Source organism: Schistocerca piceifrons, chromosome 4 (assembly GCF_021461385.2).
Source record: "Schistocerca piceifrons isolate TAMUIC-IGC-003096 chromosome 4, iqSchPice1.1, whole genome shotgun sequence".
Lineage (NCBI taxonomy): Eukaryota > Metazoa > Arthropoda > Insecta > Orthoptera > Acrididae > Schistocerca > Schistocerca piceifrons.
This window is the reverse complement of record NC_060141.1, coordinates 503835769-503855573: the sequence shown is the minus strand read 5'-3', so window position 1 is coordinate 503855573 and position 19805 is coordinate 503835769. Positions and strand designations below refer to the sequence as shown.

The 19805-nt window shown below is 42.7% G+C and overlaps 1 protein-coding gene and 1 non-coding gene across 4 annotated transcripts in view; one reads left to right on the top strand and one right to left on the bottom strand.

The window, feature by feature from the left end:
• Nucleotides 1-19805, top strand: part of LOC124794698 (irregular chiasm C-roughest protein) — a 1925819-nt gene that overhangs the window by 472038 nt on the left and 1433976 nt on the right. Inside the window, exon 1 of one of the 3 annotated variants that reach the window (XM_047258263.1) lies at nt 16621-16710. The exons of 1 other annotated variant lie outside the window; for it this stretch is intronic. The gene's annotated coding sequence lies outside the window, so the exon portion shown is untranslated. Of the gene's footprint in view, nt 1-16620; nt 16711-16784; nt 16838-19805 lie in introns of those variants that run through there. One more of the 3 variants, XM_047258264.1, reaches the window with a different exon arrangement.
• On the bottom strand, nt 5373-5447 carry Trnat-ugu. Its single transcript has one exon. It is a non-coding gene; the product is annotated as a tRNA-Thr (tRNA).

Below are 19805 nucleotides of genomic sequence, written 5' to 3'. Positions count from 1 at the left end.
CTATTAAACTTATAAATGTGACCGATCCTCACGCTCTCTGCACGCACATACGTACAAGAAGCTCTTTAGCTTCGTGTCTGTGTGTGTGTGTGTGTGTGTGTGTGTGTGTGTGTGTGTGTGTACGAGAATTTGTACGAGGGATAGTCATAAAAATGTAATTATCACCTTGAAAAACTAAAGTTACTAATTCTTTATTTGTGTTCAAGTAAATGTCTGCTGTCTTGGCATACACTGAAGGCCAGGATGGTTCCTGTGAAAGAACACGGCCGATTTCCTTGCCCATTCTTAGCTACTCCGAGCTTGTGCTTCGTCTCTAAAGACATTGTACATACATCTTCCTATTGAAGTCATATTCCAACTACAGCGATCTTCTTAAGAAGTATAATGAAATATAGTCAGTCTAGATTGCAACTAGTATTTATTTATCTTGGTAGACAGTTTCAGACTACTAACCATGAAATTCACAGAATGGACCAAGTATGTTACAACTAATCACCATACAATCCAACATACAGCAACACAGTTACAACACAAAATAAATATGTACCGTGGAGCATACTCAGTAAGAGGCTTTTTCTATTATATACACGCTATTTGATAATTTTTTCGTTCGTTCGTTTACGCTACCAATCACATACGTAACAGTGAGTGGAGCTTTCCCATTATAACCCCTAGTATGTACATGCTATTCAGCAGTTGCTGTTTGGTACCTTTTGTAACCACAGCAGCTCTAATGACCCACTCAACACGTCACCAGGTGTAAGAACATATTTTATCTTTCACCTATGTTACTGTATACTAGTATCTATGGTGATTATCTGTATCATACTTGACCCATTTTGTTAATTTCAGAGATGAATGGTCTGAAAGTGGTTGTGTTTGACTGAATCCTGTTACCGGTATAAAAAAAGTATTAGTTGCGATCTAAACTAGCTATTTTTCCATAGTAATCTTCCTCCCTTCCCTCTTTCGTTATTTTGTTTTTCCTTCTCTAGTAACATGCTACATTACTGTGGCGCGGTGATTTCAATATGCATCCGGACTGTAGATTTATTGACGTTTTAGACAAGTAAGGAAGTGCTACGAGTCGATTTCTGAGTAACGGCCAGCGGCCACAAAGACCAAGTGCTCGACAGCGAAGACAGTACACAATTCCGATACGGCAAACCGAGAACGATCCATAACGTGAGAGCAGTGAATCGTCAATGGCATACGAACAAAGCCACAATAGCAAACCACAAGAGTTAAGAGAATAACTGTGGGCGAAAATAACTTCGGCAATCGGAAAGCGTCGGAAACATCAACAAAGCTGGATGAGGAAAGAGCGCGCACACTTTCCTCCTAGCTTACGGCATCAGAGGGACTTGCCAACTGACGCGATGTCTACACGACGTGCGGCGCGGATGGGAAACCAAAGGATGGCCTATGCTGCTGCGTCTATCTCGATATCGATATCAGACACCAGGAGGATACTGCAAACAAACAAAAAATCTACATCTATATTTATACTCAGCAAGCCACCCAACGGTGTGTGGCGGAGGGCACCTTACATGCCAGTGTCATTACCTCACTTTCCTGTTCAGTCATGTATGGTTCGCGGGAAGAACGACTGCCGGAAAGCCTTCGTGCGCGCTCGAATTTCTCTAACTCTACATTCGTTATCTCCTCGGGAGGTGTAAGTAGGGGAAAGCAATATATTCGATACCTCATCCAGAAACGCACCCTCTCGAAACCTGGACAGCAAGCTACACCGCGATGCAGAGCGCCTCTCTTGCACAGTCTGCCACTTGAGTTTGCTAAACATCTCCGTAACGCTATCACGCTTACCAAATAGCCCTGTGACGAAACGCGCCGCTCTTCTTTGGATCTTCTCTATCTGCTCTGTCAACCCGACCTAGTACGGATACCACACTGATGAGCAATACTCAAGTATAGGTCGAACGAGTGTTTTGTAAGCCACCTACATTTTCTAACGACTCTCCCAATGAATCTCAACCTGGCACCCGTCTTACCAACAATTAATTTTATATGATCATTCCACTTCATATCGTTCGGTACGCATACTCCCAGATATTTTACACAAGTAACTGCTGCAAGTGTTTGTTCTGCTATCATATAATCATACAACAAAGGATCCTTCTTTCTATGTATTCGCAGTACGTTACATTTGTCTGTGTTGAGGGTCAGTTGCCACTCCCTGCACCAAGTCCCGATCCGCTGCAGATCTTCCTGCATTTCGCTGCAATTTTCTAATGCTGTAACTTCTCTGTATACTACAGCATCATCCGCGAAAAGCCGCAGAGAACTTCCGACACTATCTACTAGGTCATTTATATACACTCCTGGAAACTGAAATAAGAACACCGTGAATTCATTGTCCCAGGAAGGGGAAACTTTATTGACACATTCCTGGGGTCAGATACATCACATGATCACACTGACAGAACCACAGGCACATAGACACAGGCAACAGAGCATGCACAATGTCGGCACTAGTACAGTGTATATCCACCTTTCGCAGCAATGCAGGCTGCTATTCTCCCATGGAGACGATCGTAGAGATGCTGGATGTAGTCCTGTAGAACGGCTTGCCATGCCATTTCCACCTGGCGCCTCAGTTGGACCAGCGTTCGTGCTGGACGTGCAGACCGCATGAGACGACGCTTCATCCAGTCCCAAACATACTCAATGGGGGACAGATCCGGAGATCTTGCTGGCCAGGGTAGTTGACTTACACCTTCTAGAGCACGTTGGGTGGCACGGGATACATGCGGACGTGCATTGTCCTGTTGGAACAGCAAGTTCCCTTGCCGGTCTAGGAATGGTAGAACGATGGGTTCGATGACGGTTTGGATGTACCGTGCACTATTCAGTGTCCCCTCGACGATCACCAGTGGTGTACGGCCAGTGTAGGAGATCGCTCCCCACACCATGATGCCGGGTGTTGGCTCTGTGTGCCTCGGTCGTATGCAGTCCTGATTTTGGCGCTCACCTGCACGGCGCCAAACACGCATACGACCATCATTGGCACCAAGGCAGAAGCGACTCTCATCGCTGAAGACGACACGTCTCCATTCGTCCCTCCATTCACGCCTGTCGCGACGCCACTGGAGGCGGGCTGCACGATGTTGGGGCGTGAGCGGAAGACGGCCTAACGGTGTGCGGGACCGTAGCCCAGCTTCATGGAGACGGTTGCGAATGGTCCTCGCCGATACCCCAGGAGCAACAGTGTCCCTAATTTGCTGGGAAGTGGCGGTGCGGTCCCCTACGGCACTGCGTAGGATCCTACGGTCTTGGCGTGCATCCGTGCGTCGCTGCGGTCCGGTCCCAGGACCGCGGTTCCTGGTGTGTCCGCTGTGCCGTGCGTGTGATCATTGCTTGTACAGCCCTCTCGCAGTGTCCGGAGCAAGTATGGTGGGTCTGACACACCGGTGTCAATGTGTTCTTTTTTCCATTTCCAGGAGTGTATATTGTGAAAAGCAATGGTCCCATAACACTCCCTTGTGGCACGCCAGAGGTTACTTATCTTAAGTTACGTTACGTATCTTTATCTTTCCCGAAGTGGTAACTAGGACTTTACTGCTGCTCTTCGTAGTTTCATTTGTTCGTCTATCGATTTCGAAATTAAAAAGTTCAATATGCAGGCACAAAGGTTCGGGAATGTGTATCCACAGCATACATTTTTGAGAGCCATACATCCATAGACCAACAAGTGCAAATACACCTCGACTCATATTGGTAATGTTTTGATTTAAGCATGGATGAGCAGTTCCTCACTAGATCTATGAAATGGTACATGTTGTATATGTAGATCGATTCCGGCATCCTTGTTCCTTTAGATGGACTCTTGTAGCACCGAAGTGAGCTATGTAGCGTTAGTGACTGTCCATTAATCCTTATTTCGTTTGATGGTGTTGTGGGTAGAGTCGGAAAAAGGAGAAAATGGCCAGCATTTGTGTGGAGTAGGTGAAAGTTGCATGTTATTCTAATGAATGTAATTGGAGTTATGGTAGTGTTATGGATGGATGTGATGGCAACGCGTAGCTCCACAAGCCACCGATGGTGGAGTCGAAAGTGAACCACGGCGATGCACAGGCGGCTAACCCAATGCTACGGTGGGGCATTTCGTTGCGAAATTTGCTAAGGCAGAAGAGCTTTTCACTTCGACAAATGAGCGAAGCCTGCAGCGTCTGGCGTTCCTAAGCAGCTGGAAATTGTCTGCAGCCACCCTAAGAAGGCACTTCGAAGAAAAGCGTGAATTTGTGGTAAAGTACGGAAAATAGACTACTGCTCAGAGGGAAATTGTTCCCTGTTGCGATGAGTATGACGGATAGATCTCGAATCTAAAAAAATTTCCCTAATAACCATGAAAGAGATCTGTATAAGGGTAAAGACTTATTTATTTAACAGTCTTGCTCACAGACGTAACAGCTAAAACCTATTTCGTTGTTTACTAGCAACGTCATCCATGAAGAAAAACCAGTTTCAAACGTAATGCGTTGAAATTTGAAGTTTAGATGATCTAAGCTTGTCAGTATCATTACGATTGTAGTCAGTTTTTTTTCAGATCTGAAGATAATAATCACCGATTTCAGTAGTTATTAACTAATATGTTAGCGATCAAAAATGTTCAACAAAACTGTTTTTTATCGTCATCACTGATTTTTGTGTGTGATCTCGTTTACCAGTTCTGCACAGAAGTGTATAATGCTTTTGAACGTCAATATTACTACATGAAATACTTCTTTTTAACAGCGGCTGCACTCATCATTACGATGAGTGACGGTGAGTAAGTATGCAGCCCGCTGTGTGTCTGCTTGTTCGAGTAAGCATAGCTCGTGAAGCCTCCGTCCTCCTCCTCCTCCCCCTCTCTCTCCCCCTTTTCACCCCCCCCCCCCCCCCCACAAACCCAGCCAAACAGCGCCAACACACGACGCTGCCGAGGGCAGGAGCGCACATCTACGCATCTAGATATTGAAAAAGGTATACATTATACAACGTGTAAATTACGCAGAAAATTTAGTATTTTTTTAACATGGGTTATATTCACTGATGTAAAAAAAGTTGTTAGGTTCCATATTTCACCCTCTTAGAGTTTTTTATTCTTTACTAGGTGAAAAACCCAGGTGTTGCCCGTGTCAGAATATATGGTTTAGGAGTAGGCATGAGTTCCATTCTAGATATAAATGTATAAAGACGTATATCTCATTAAGGATGTTACGAATGCTATATATGAAGGTAGTATCTGTTCCCGAAAGAACAGTTACCGTTGATGACCGTGCAGCTTTCGTTAGAATGAAATGATAATTAAATGGACACCCTAGCTGCAAACAAGCGTTGATTTACTTCATTGGGGACATGTCGAAAATGTGTGCCCCGACCGGGACTCGAACCCGGGATCTCCTGTTTACATGGCAGACGCTCTATCCACCTGAGCCACCGAGGGCACAGAGGATAGTGCGCCTGCAGGGACGTATCCCTTGCACGCTCCCCATGAGACCCATATTCCCAACATGTCCACACCACTACACTCGTAATGCGCCTAATAGATGTTTGCCCATCAATTAGGCGCACTACGAATGTAGTGTTGTGGACATGTTGGGAATGTGGGTTTCACGGATGGCTCAGATGGATAGAGCGTCGGCCATGTAAGCAGGAGATCCCGGTCAGGGCACACATTTTCAACATGTCCCCAATGAAGTATATCAACGCCTGTATGCAGCTAGAGTGTCCTTTTAATTATCATTTCATTGTTAAGAATGCAGTTATCCTGTTACTAAGGTAGTTCAGTCGCGGTGCGTGGCAATGGGTTAGTGTGTTGGGTAAAAATCCGCGAAATACGAAGCAATAAATAATCTTGGGTAAAGGTAAGTAATACGACTTACGAGCTTTACCGTATGTGCAAAATGTTTTTATTGTTTCATTCACGATGCAGTTGTGACAAGAGTCCTGAATGTGTTTTATCCATACAATGGTGGCTGATAAAAAATAATGAAAGACTGAAGCAATAAAAGAATAAAGTAAAAAAAGAATAAACAAAGTGATTGACGAAAACGCTCTAAATTATGAAGAACAAGCGGAATATTTATCAGGAGTAAGTGTAGGGTACCGTTCGATTATTCATCAGTTACGTGTATTTTTATCTTTCAGTCTGTCTGGATTTATTTCTTTGTGTTTCCGTTGACCATCGGTAAAGTGTGATGGACGAAAACGCACTGAGACACTAGAAACTGATCTATTTAATATTACACGCCGTTATTAAAGTCTGAACAACGAAACCGCCAAAGCATCATATTATATTGAACGAATGAAACAATAAATGCATTTTCACATGTACAGTAAAGTTCAGAAGTCACAGAGCATACAGCTTCTGCTTAGAGTATACACTATGTGTTCAAAAGTATTCGGACACCCTGTGAGCGTGTGGGTGCTGCTATTCCGTCATTCTGCGCAACAGATTAATCTGAGATGTACCCTTTACCCTGTGGCGCCTGCAAGATGCAATTTCCACCCCCACACTACTACAGAAGTCAGACAGAAGCTCCTAACGTTCTAAAAAGAAATGCCTGAAAAACTTTCAGCAATGAATATCTTCTGGAGTCGTCCGCTGTAAGAAAATGACACAAAAATTCACAAAATTTCGTACGTAACTAGTGGAATACTTGGATGCTGGAGTAGTGCTAGTTAGTGTAAGAAAAACATGAAAATAACGAAAATTATTATTTATTTTTGATAAAATTCAGAGAAATCACAATGGCACCTTTAGTTATGAACTGAACAGGTTATTTCCGGGTTCTTTTCGGAATGTGAAGTTACCTCTCAAGGATAGGATTCGCTAATAAAATTTCTATACAAAGTTTAAGATTGTTATTGACTTGGCAGAATGGGTGAGAGCCGTGCCTACTGCTAGGTATGATCGAGGCTGTTGCGTGTGAAATGCAGTGAAGTGTACTGCTGTGGAGGAAATATGAGGCTCGCACAATACCGTAAGCTGCGATGACTGCTGTCTTCGCAGCTCGCTGCTGACAAATAAGATAACTCTCATTCTATCTGGATTGATATTCGCCAATCAAACTCTCTCTACACCTTGATGAACTCAAGGACTCCTATTCGCCCCTAGTGTAACTATTGATGTGGTGCATCGGTCAGATAACAAGTCCACCGTGACGCCACTCAAAAATTCGCTCACAGGTGTTTAACTATAACTCTGTCCATTCACACCACACAATAAGTGTGGCAGCCTACACAGTGAACAACGCTTAATCGCAAGGACTCAATATAGAGTCGCACTCCGATTCGCTCTTGACAGAGGTGCTCTCCCAGTGAAGTACTGAGGAGAGACTTGTTCCTCACTCTTTAAGTACACGTACGAGCGCGCACGCTCTCGTTACGTGTTCTCGCTCCAAGAGCGACAACGGAACGGCCCCTCTCCACGCCAGACGTGAAGGGGTATATCTTTCGGTTTCTTCCATTACTCCTTCAGGTCAAGGCGTCAGGAATATCGTCTGCCAATTAGCACTGCTCTTCTAAAACGGGAGAATGACGTTTCGTTTAAGGTGACCAATCCGGAAATCTGTAGCATCAGCGTTTGGCGTTCGCTGTCTCCCTGCGAAAATCTCTGAAACTGTGTGCTCTGTTTGTAAAGAATGCGTAGGCTGGGTGCTCCCATAAAATGTAGCGGAATTTGCTTTTAAGACGAACACGGGGTCGTTCTTCCTTTCACTCAGGCAAATGCTGTCCGCTCCATGGGTGGCAGAGTTTCACTCATCCTCTGAAGGGACCGGCCTCCTGGCGTGCGGTCTGCCTCTCTCGAACTAAAAGCTCCTGTGACCGTTGTGTCTGGAAAGTATGCGTGTACGCCAGCCTCGAGTATTTCAACCACGATGTCCAAACTTGTTATTTGCTATCGTTTGCATGAATTCATACAACATTGACTTTATCTTATCGAGTTTGGGTTCGAATGAAGCGTCTTGATGTGCGGAATATGATTGTGAGGGCGGAATATGTAAGCAATGAAGGTCAGGAGACCACGACGTCTTACAACCCCCCAAAACATACATTTTTCATATTACGTCCATTTTGCTGCCACCTACTGCCTGGTACTCCATATCAGCGATCTCAGTACTCATTACACATGATGAGAGAGTAGAATGGGGCGCTCCGCGGAACTCATGGACTCCGAATGTGGTCAGGTGATTGGGTGTCACTTCTGTCATACGTCTGTATGCGAAATTTCGTCACTCCTAAATATTCCTAGGTCCACTGTTTCCGATGTGATACTGAAGTGCAAACGTGTAGGGACACGTACAGCATAAAACCGTTATGCTGATCTCATCTGTTGACTGACAGAGACCGCCGACAGTTGAAGAGAGTCGAAATGTGTAATAGGCAGACATCTATCCAGACCGTCACACCCCAGAATTCCAAATTGCATCAGGATCCACTGCAAGTACTATGACAGTTAGGTGGGAGGTGATAAAATTTGGATTTCATGGTCGAGCGGCTGCTCATAAGCAACACATTACGCAGGTAAATGCCAAACGACGCCTCGCTTGGTGTAAGGAGCGTAAACATTGGACGATACAACAGTGAAAAAACATTGCGTGGTCATCAACGGTAACTGTTCTTTCGGGAACAGATACTACCTTCATATATAGCATTCGTAACATCCTTAATGAGATATACGTCTTTATACATTTATATCTAGAATGGAACTCATGCCTACTCCTAAACCATATATTCTGACACGGGCAACACCTGAGTTTTTCACCTAGTAAAGAATAAAAAACTCTAAGAGGGTGAAATATGGAACCTAACAACTTTTTTTACATCAGTGAATATAACCCATGTTAAAAAAATACTAAATTTTCTGCGTAATTTACACGTTGTATAATGTATACCTTTTTCAATATCTAGATGCGTAGATGTGCGCTCCTGCCCTCGGCAGCGTCGTGTGTTGGCGCTGTTTGGATGGGAAAAAGAAGTATTTCATGTAGTAATACTGACGTTCAAAAGCACTATACACTTGTGTGCAGAACTGGTAAACGAGATCACACATAAAAATCAGTGATGACGATAAAAAACAGTTTTGTTGAACATTTTTGATCGCTAACATATTAGTTAATAACTACTGAAACCGGTGATTATTATCTTCAGATCTGAAAAAAAACTGACTACAATCGTAATGATACTGACAAGCTTACATCATCTAAACTTCAAATTTCAACGCATTACGTTTGAAGCTGGTTTTTCTTCATGGATGACGTTACTAGTAAACAACGAAATAGGTTTTAGCTGTTACGTCTGTGAGCAAGACTGTTAAATAAATCTAGCTACGCCCAGTGAACGTCATCTGCCAGTGTGTGTAGTGTGTAGTGCCAACAGTAAAATTCGGAGGCGGTGATGTTATGGTGTGGTCGTATTTTTCATGGAAGGGTCTTGCACCCCTTGTTGTCTTGTTTGGCACCATCATAGCACAGGGCTACATTGATGTTTTGATCACCTTCTTGCTTCCCACTATTGAAGAGCAATTTGGGGATGTCGATAACATCTTTCAACACGATCGAGCACCTGTTCATAATGCACGGCCTGTGGCGTAGTGGTTGCAAAACAGTAACATCTCTGTAATGGACGGTCCTGCACAGAGTCCTGACTTGAATCCTATTGAATACCTTTGGGATGTATTGGAACGCCGACTTCGTGCCAGGTCTCACCGATCTCAGTGCAGCATTCCATGAAGAATGGGCTGCCATACCCCAAGAAACCTTCCACTGTCTGATTCAACGTATGCCTGCGAGAATGGAAGCTGTCATCAAGGCTAAGGGTGGGCCAATACCATACTGAATTCCAGCATTATCGTTGGAGGGCGCCACGAACTTGTAAAGTCATTTTCAGTTAGGTGTCCGGATACTTTTGACGAGATAGTGTATATTGCTCCATATTTTGCAGATTTTTTTCTCGCCACACTCACCCAATCCCACGCACCGCTGTCAAACTTGAGACAAAGGGCTATCTACCACCACAACCACGAGTGGGTGGCTATGAATGGTCGTGAAGAAAAGTCTGTCATTACGTACAAACACAAGCCTTTTATTCGTAAATAAGTAGCCTGTGTTCTTCCACATTGTTACAGCAGTCTTCATTCCAAATTTCATCAAAATCGAAGCTGTAGTGTAGTGGTGACAAGATAATAGTCAAACGAACTTTCGCATTTATAATATTAACATGGATTTACTTGTTACGAGAAACGAAGATTGCGGAAGGCATCCAGTATCTAATGAATACGACGTCGACGGGAGTAAAATCCTAATCTTACTTTTCCTTCGTAAGATATCTCAAGCACACAGTGCAATGGAAAGCTTTTATTTTCTACATTTTGTAATAAAGCATTTTTGTGCCTGGAGTAGTTCTAGAGATTGTAGTTGGTTGTAGAATCCAACAAGCTCTTAAGCTTAAATTCAGTAAAAAGACAAAAAAGTAAATAAAAAATAAAAGAAATGATTTGCATTGGTAGAGACAAGTAACAACTGCAAGTATTTCTACACACTTGAAAGGTCAATGCAGTAACTCACTTGTGTTCTTGTCACTGAAATTTTTATTAATTGCGATGTTGTTTCAGTTTTTGTTATTTTGCTTCTGTTGTCACGATGAAAAATGCGTGTAAATTGCATCAGTAGAATTTTAGGGGCAATTTAATTTCTTTAATTTGCGTATATCATTGAATTTTGCCGTGGTTAATTATCTTGTTCGAAAGCTGACTTCTGTTTTAGATTACGTTCTGTGGTAGGAAAATAAATTGCCTGTAATTGTGAAAGGGTACAGTACCGCCTGACACTGAAAATAGGTACAACATACTCCATTATTCTTGTCTGAACAACATATTTTTTTCTAATAACAACTCAGTTTCAATTAATACAGCGAAGCCGGATACCAGTGTGGGAAAGAATGACAATTTATTTATTTAATTGATCACATGTGCACTCCCACAAAATAAATCCCTACATCCAGTTTGAAGAGATCTGTGAAATGAATGAATGTATGGTCGTCTGCTAACCGCAGATAGTGAATGTGACTATATGATCATCTTTGAGACGATCCTTTGGCCACCTTTGGTGGAACCAAGGAGATGAAACTTACCGGAGCTTTGAGCGCCTGAAATGTGGCTGACCAATACGGTAGCATGGTCTTCCCCCACCTCGACAGAGATGCGAGATGACCTGAAGAACGGCCATGTTTCAGCACTCTGCCGCTGGATCTTGTGCTGTTAAGACCTGTTTTAGTTGTGCACCATAATGACAAAAGAGTGGAGACATGGTATGCATGTGGAATATTTAAGAGTAGTTTGAAATAATAATTTCTCTATTTCAGGAACTTTTGTGGGGAGAATTAAATGTCAGGCAGGTAATATTAATGGGATTGTAGTAATCTTCGGAAGTGACAAACGGTCACAATGAAACCACGTGTAGCAATAAGTTGAAATACTTCCGTGTGCTTAAGTTAAGCTGAATTACTAGCGTGTGTACAATAAGTTGAAATATTTAAGAAATAGCGTGTGCAGGACTTGAAATTAGAGACGAGTACTTCCACGTGGTGAGTACTGTGTGAGTCTCAAACTGTGTATGAGACAAAAGATAAAGAGAAGTACTCGTCCATGGTATCAGTTGAGGACTCGCGTGTGTGATGAATACGTTCTTAATATTACTTTGCGTGATATAATTCGTGTGACGCTAGATTCAAACTCTGAGAGAGAAGCAAGGTGAGTCGGCCGTCTATCCAGCAACGCCACTTGGCTTGCATTGCACAGGAAGACGTGCATATATCTCCAGAGTTCACAGTAGGAAAGTAGAATTACGAAGTGGGGCAGTGTCGTGTGAAACTGGGATAAATATTAATTGAAGTGGGAATGCTGAAAGTGATAATGTTGTGACTATTCCCTGTGTAGTATTTCATATTGTAGTGTGGTGTATGTCATGTAATTTGGGTATGTGTGGTTTGCATGAGAGAGTAGCGAGGTAGTTTCAAAAGATTAGTGGGTTATGCGTGTTCCTTTTGTACTGCTCGGTCTGGAGGAAAGTTTCGTGATGATGATTGTGAGAGTCGAAGTGTGAGACATAATAAAAGATCCACCATCCTATCCAGAAAGTGCACTGTAGCGTTAAATAATTACGAGACCATAAGGTAGAGAATCACCAATGTTAAGCCATGCCCACTGGGCGGAATTTCTCATGTGTTATTGTTGTAGGTTATAGAATTTGTGTGTTTAGGTTATAGAATTTATCGGAATAAATAAGTTAGTGAAAAGAAAAAGATTGGTGGACTTTTCCTTCGAATTGTATGTTGTCACGATGTCCCGAATTTATAATGTGTGCGCCATTCATATTCAGTGCGGTGGCCACGTGTTGATAAAAGCCGTTAAATAAAAGACAAAAAGAAAATGTGGTATTGCCAGTGCGTAGTGAACAGTCAGAGTTCTGTAAATTCCTGATAGTCAGAGATGCGTTTCCGTTGCGTATTATTCATACAGGAGGATAATTTGTAACTTAATTGTGAGTACGAGAGTTCATGTTACTCGATAAATAAGAATGAATCCACTCGCTTGGCAGACCACTCATCTTGCAGGCCTGACTGCTTGATGCCACAGTATGAGCAAGGCATGTGGGTGCCTCTCAATTGTAATTATGTTCACCTCTGCCTAAAGGATGATTTTAAGTCCCTTCATAAAAATTCTGTTTCTGTGCCTGCTACCCTACGCCACGAAGTACCATACGATTTGATTTACAATAATCGGCAACTGACCTGCTGAGGCGCTCCTGTAGCACATGGACCTCCCGCTGTGTTTATTACCTCCTGGAACCAACACAATGAAACAACAGTCACCACTTTGCCCTGCTCTCGAGAGAAATTCATTCCGCGCCCGTTGCCGAGGAACATATTACGCACGTAGTCTGTACGCGTATTTTCTGCGAATGGTGTCCTGCCTCTCTTTGTAGAAAAACGTTGATGTACTGGGAAAAGTGTTAGGGGGCGGGGGGCAGGAACTGCGGAAGCGGGTTACCCTCGCGTCCCTTGAAGGCTGGTCTTCCACGGAGACGGGCTCGGATCCCTCTTAGAAGCTCGCGCGTTCTTGTTTTCCTTCCTTGACTTTATTTCGTCTGGCACTAACAGAACAAGAAACGAAGGAGTAAGTAAATTAGTTTCTTCGTAATGAAGTATGTAAGGAGGAAGGAAAACTTTCATTTCCGTTTTTCCAAAGAAAAGAAATAAAGCTTCCAACTTCTTAATGAACGCAGCGAGCCGGCTGCCACTAAATTATGCCACCGTCTGCATCCGTTTAGCGAAAACTGCAGCCCAACTGCGGAACTGTTTGTGGCGTTGCGTCGCCGTTGGATGTACCAGCAGATCCGCTTATTCATTTATCTCCACGCATTATTCCGCGCCGCCTGCATCGGCTACGAGCGGTCATCTCATCAGAGAGTAATAATCTGCTGGCGAGCTCCCCTAAAGGGACATTTCCTAGACTATCTCGGCGGAAGTAATTCGTAGGCACTGCCCGAGGCGTCAGTGAAACTTCAGAAGGCAGTATTTGCTTGTTTCCATTCGCGTAATGGAACCCACGCGCTAGATAAAGGTCGGCTTTTGGTTGGGTGTGGACGTTTGAGAGACGTGGTTTCTATTGATGATATGAGTATTCTATCATAGGTATGAAATGGTTTGACCCTAAAAATGTACACGTTGATACTCTAGCGCGGCTTCGGTGCCGGAAAGGCGCGTTGTTTAAAAACAATAAAGCATGAGATTTCATACCATGAAGGAACCAAGACTAAGTCACATCTTTGATCGAGAAATTCATTTTCTTTATCCTGTTACGTACCATCGTTTATCATTAGCGTTTTCCTGGTGTGTATTCGCTACAAATTCTGGAAAACATGCAGTCATCCAATCACTTCACATCTGTTGCTTGTATCTATGATACGAATGGCACATTGATACATTAGTGTGCCTTCATCGTCGGTAAACACTGAGTAAATAATACTGCAGCATACAGTTACGTAAGTATTCTCGTCATATTCGAATAAGGAAATGTATCTTGCCGTCTCCGCTAGCATTATCATTAATTTACGAAATAATTGCAGAGCTCATAAACATTTAACACAACAAAGAAATTTGAATTTCAATCTAATACCAGATAAACTATGAACTATTACCTATAACTTAGTATGTTTCGTTATGGAAGGAGTACGTGGTACAGTGATGTATAAGAACAACTGAAACATTTGTATTTTCTGTGACACCGATTATCACCGCCAACCTTGATGAAATACTGCTTGATATTGTAGCCCTAGATATACTTTCATGAGGATATAACAAATATTTACGCTAAGAAAATAAGACATGTATTCACATTAGACGAAGCTGTAAGAACTTAAGGTCGAGGACTGGACGCTATATATTTGATCACGTGACTTTAACAGCTAAACGGAGAAAATTAAAAATTGTGTACTCTCTGGATGTTCTACTAGCTATTTATTTATATATTCTGCAAATATTTCGTTTTCGTCAGTTCACAGTCTTCCAGGAAGCTAATAGGTATAAAATGAGGCTGTGTAGAAAATTGCGAATTGGGGAGACGATACAACCATGTGGAAAAGATCACAGGCATCAGTCTTGGAAGGAGTATGCTTTTCTATAACGCCCGTGTGAATCTTACAAGTTGGAACAATAGTGCCTTCTGCTATTTTTTCAACAAGAGGACTAAGGAAACGTGGTTCACCGAGGTAGAAGAAGATGTGCTGCAAGTGCGAATAGCGCTGGAGGATATACACTAACGTTTTACGCTCAATACGAAGCTCAAAGAGCACACTAGTTTACAAGAAAATGCACGCTTAAACACTAAAAAATGTAGATTCAAACGATGGAGAAACAGCTTTCGAAACGAATGCGGGGTTACTGAGCGAAAGCTTAAGTCCAGGAGCAAGGAAAGGGGAAAATTTGATTTGAAATAGCATGGTTCGGAGTCGACTAATAAGGAAAGGAGAAGAAGAATAAGAAGAACAGGTTATACAGAAAAATTATTTCCTTTCCTTACTAGCTCATTATTCTATAAAAAAAAAAACCGTGACATAATTCAAGTCAAGACATGAGTATTCTCGCAACAGTTTTCCACCTTTATTACGTCACCATTGAACGATCATTAGATAATGGTGACAAAATAAACATAAAATCACTCTATTTCGGGATCAATATTTCATGATACTAATGGACACCGTGATGTGAATAAATTACGGAACTGCGACGCAAGACGTGGGTCCCAAATAATCATCACTAAACTTCCTATCCATTCTTGAAATAACTGCTGTCACAGTTTCTGCCTGTGGCTGTACTTCCGCTCACTTGGCAGATCACATTGCTGGGATGTGACGTGAGCCGTGACTCACTGTCGACAGAGCCGCTGAAGCATGGAGTTGCGTCCGGCAGCTATCGTAATGGACTGCGTCATATGTGAAACATTTAGGCGTTTTATACACATTTCTGAAGGAATGTGACTGCTGCCCCGTTAGGGAACTGCGGCGTATTCGTGTAAAATTGTATCCTTACCCTGTGAGAAGCTTAACCAAAATAGATCAACTCATCGACTGTAGATGAGCAGTGTTCACTAGAGACGTTTTCTTGCGCTCCACCAAATGACATATATCTGTTATTTACTTGTTACTTGTAACAGTTCCAAGTTTAGATTTAGTTTGTAAGCTACCGGCCCACTATCCACTCGCTGGATAAAATTCTGATCTTCCTCATGTCTTCTGGGCTGCGAAGGGAGTGAACTCATGAACTTTAACTTATGGTAGGATCTTGATCTGCCGGATTCAGGAAAGATCTGCGGCGGTGACAGGTAAACAGAGAAGTCGTCAAATACTGTATTAAAGAGTTAAGTATAATTTCCACAAAGCATCCAATCAAGTTATTAAACTCCTAAGTTGCTAAGACAATTTATGGATACGCTGTACTGTGTAGCCGTTCCTTCTATATATGGTCTAAGTGTCATCGAGCTATGCTACTTCGCAGTGACATTTTCGTGCGAAAGTTACGTTCGTCCCTACGTTTCACAAGTTGTATAACGATTTCTTTTCTTTAATTTGATATTATGTGTTCACACACACACACATATATATATATATATATATATATATATATATATATATATATATATATATATATATATATATAAGCACGCTCGAGCGCACACCCGTACGCCCACGCATTGTGTGTCTAATTACTAATTAGATCGCAGTGTAGTATTGGCCTTCGTGGAAAGGAGCCATTCCTCTACTCCTTCTCGCTCTTCGGCCATAATCGGAAATCTGAGTATGACAGTCTGACGTTTATTACACTGCCAGAATCTCTGGCTATGCCGAAGAATGAAACCAGGGCTCGATCATGAGGGGCTAGCAGCTACGAGCCGCTGCACGCCGTGTGGCTGCCGTATGTACGTATGCGTGCGAGGGCGAGCGCGAGCGCACGCCCGTGTGTGTGTCGGCTATGCGACCCGTCTACAGACGGCCGGTGGTATATTTAGACCGCGCCGCGGCGCGTGGTGGTGGAGGCGGAGGCGGCGGCGGCGCGACGCGTAGCGCTGGCGGGGTAGCCAGCAGCCGGCAGCCGCAGTCGCGACGGATCGCCGGGATACGCGGCTCGGCCGCCGCTCTCCAGCATCCGGTGAGTGCCACTCTACCGCGCTATCTGCCTCAGCCGACTGCTGCTCCTGAAGATGGCGAGCGAGAAACTCGTCGAAACGTCACATCAGGATGGGGCCATTACTCGACTGATGACCCGACGACATTACGTCAGTGTTTCGACAGTGTATTGCTGACCGCTAATGCCATTCAGTGCAGCCAAGTAGAAGCCTCTGCGTATCTTCCGAGCTTTCAGTGGCGTGTTACAACACGATGCAACCTAACGCCGTATGGTGCACGCGTTAGCCCTTATCCCCTGATACAGCATGCGCGGACGCCAGTTACGTCATCGAATTTCTTCTCCTGAAGACAATTAGTGGGAAACGCGCCGAAACGTTACTGCGGGACAACTTGCTGTTCTGCTGACAACCCGCTGTAATTCCGGTATCTTACACACAAACACGTTGTATAGGCCGCTTCTGTGACTGTACGTTTAAACTACAAGCAAAGACACAGACTATAGCTAGTCACTAAGCTTTAATACTTCAGTTACGAAGTGTTTCAGGAGTTTTTCCCATCACCAGATGGCATTTATTTTGGCCTAGTAGCATCGTTCCTAGAAAACGACACCGAAAATCCAAGAATTTTTGTAAACTTATATTATAATCGAAGCGACAAATTGAAACATTTCTGGATCGTTCGACATCGTAGTCATTTCTGCGTGCAGTGCTGCTGACCTGTAAATCAAAACTGTCGTCTGATAATGCAGTCTTCGAAAAGCGTTGTAATTGAAGAATTAAATCTTCTTTACGTTGTTGTCCACGGAGCTGGTAATAGCTTTATATATGTAATCACCAAAAATCTGCTATAAATGTAATTATGCTGCAATTAGTTTAGACTACTTACGTTACCAGATGGAACTGTTTAAAGCTAAAATGGTATGTACGATATATCCATTGCTGTAGTATATGTTACATGTTAATGAACATGTAGTACAGCCCATTTTAGTTTCAAAGTCTTCCACATGCTGTCGTAAACTGCCGAAATTAATTGCAATATAACAAAATTCGTAGTGGCTTTTTGCTGGTTTACAGAAAAATTAAGAATTGAAGCTTATTGACTGGTTGCACTGGTGTATATATTTGTACTTCAAATGTTGCTTCAACAGCGTTTGTTGACCTGCAACAGCCAGCCACAAGAGTATATGCCAGACAGGGTCGACCAAAGACTGATTCCTCTCATCATCCATATTTCCCACGCATTTCTGGCTACGTTGGCTACGTTCCTCATTCACTGCTGCTCAATAAAACTGTTAGTGAACGTTTGCAGCTCTGATAACCTGGTCGTCGACAGACTTAAATATTTATCTTCCTCCTTTTTTTTGGTATAGGTTTAAAGGATTTCGATTTATCTTTATGTTTTTGGTACAGTTTAGTGCGTCAGGTGCTTCAGTCGATATTCTAAGCCGATCCACATATCAGTCATCTTGTGTGGTACGCTGCACTTCCTTCTTGCCAATATCAGCTGTATCTGAAGTTGCTGTCAAATATCTTACAGATGCCAACTTTGATTATACACCGAACAGTTGAGCACAGCGACTATATATTTTTACAAGGAAGGATAGGAATAAAGCAATCAGTAGCAGTCTCAATGGTTTTATTATTATTATTATATAATTTTAATTTTTTATTATTATAATAAAAAGCCAGAGGGATTGCGACTGATTGTTGTATTCCTATCCTTCCGTATTTGGCAGACACACTTTAGCTGGTGGTAGTCAAGTAAGAGCTCCTTCTGTGGTAAGCGGATGTGATGTCGCATTGTGGTTGTTGGAAGGAAACGGCACCGCAAGAAACATGGGGGCTTGTTTTGGGCGTCCATATAGATAGCATACAGAGTATTCAAGATAGTGTCGAAATGAACAATTTTTTTGTTATTTTGCCGTGACAAGTCTAATAGCTACTGTGAAGTATTTGAAGCTTAAAACATATTTTTGTTCGTGGTATGACACGATAAATTCTAGGTAAGTATGCTTATTTCGTCGCAATTCACATCCAAGACATCATTATAATAGGATATTCGTCATCAGCGTCATGAGATTTGAATTTATCGCTTACCTTGATTTGATGCTACCGGCTTGATACAAGGCGGCTAGTTGTGTTCAGATTGGATCAGCAGTATATGTATGTTAATGCAGGCTTCCTCCGCTACATTCCTCACGGGAAGATCGTGACTAGAAAACCGATCGAAGCTAAAATCAGAAAGAAGGTTTCACTCTGTTGATAAACGGGTAACAGTTATCTTTGCTTCGACACTGCCGATTACACAGCTATTTGATAGCCTGCTTCTAGTTAATGATGTCTTTATTAGCTACGTTTCAGATAACTGTGGTTAAATCTCTGTTGACTAACCTCAATAAAACCGTGTGTGCTACCTGTTTTTGAAGAATGTAAGTTATGGTGAAATATGTTTCCACGTCAGTAACTCAAGTCATAAATTACCTCATGCAAAAACAGACATGTAACATAGCGACCTACACCATAGATTTGACTTCTTTAAAGCGTTATTTATCCACCAACTTTTTGTGAGTAAAATTCATAGTGTGGCTTAATTTGACGGTACTGACTATGTACATAGCCGCCTCTGCTATATCCTTCGTTATCAGCGGTAAGAACCGCATATTTTAACCGGATGGATTACGTACTTTCAAGATGTCCGGATCCTACACTAATTATGGATTTCTTTTCTGGCTTCCATCAGACTTTAATACCCCGCTTCCCTCCGATTCCCAGCGCATTTAATGTCTTGTCAAAATAGTGGGAAACAGAGGTGAACTGTGTTCAAATGGTTCAAATGGCTCTGAGCACTATGGGACTTAACTTCTAAGGTCATCAGTCCCCTAGAACTTAGAACTACTTAAACCTAACTAACGTAAGGACATCACACACATCCATGCCCGAGGCAGGATTCGAACCTGCGACCGTAGCGGCCGAGCGGTTCCAGACTGTAGTGCCTTTAACCGCTTGGCCATCCCGGCTGGCTGAACTGTGTCATCACGGCTATTTTAACTACGGAGGGAAACAGTTTCCTTACGCTCCCTGTAAATTATTGGGTTTAAAATGAAGTTGTGAATAACTA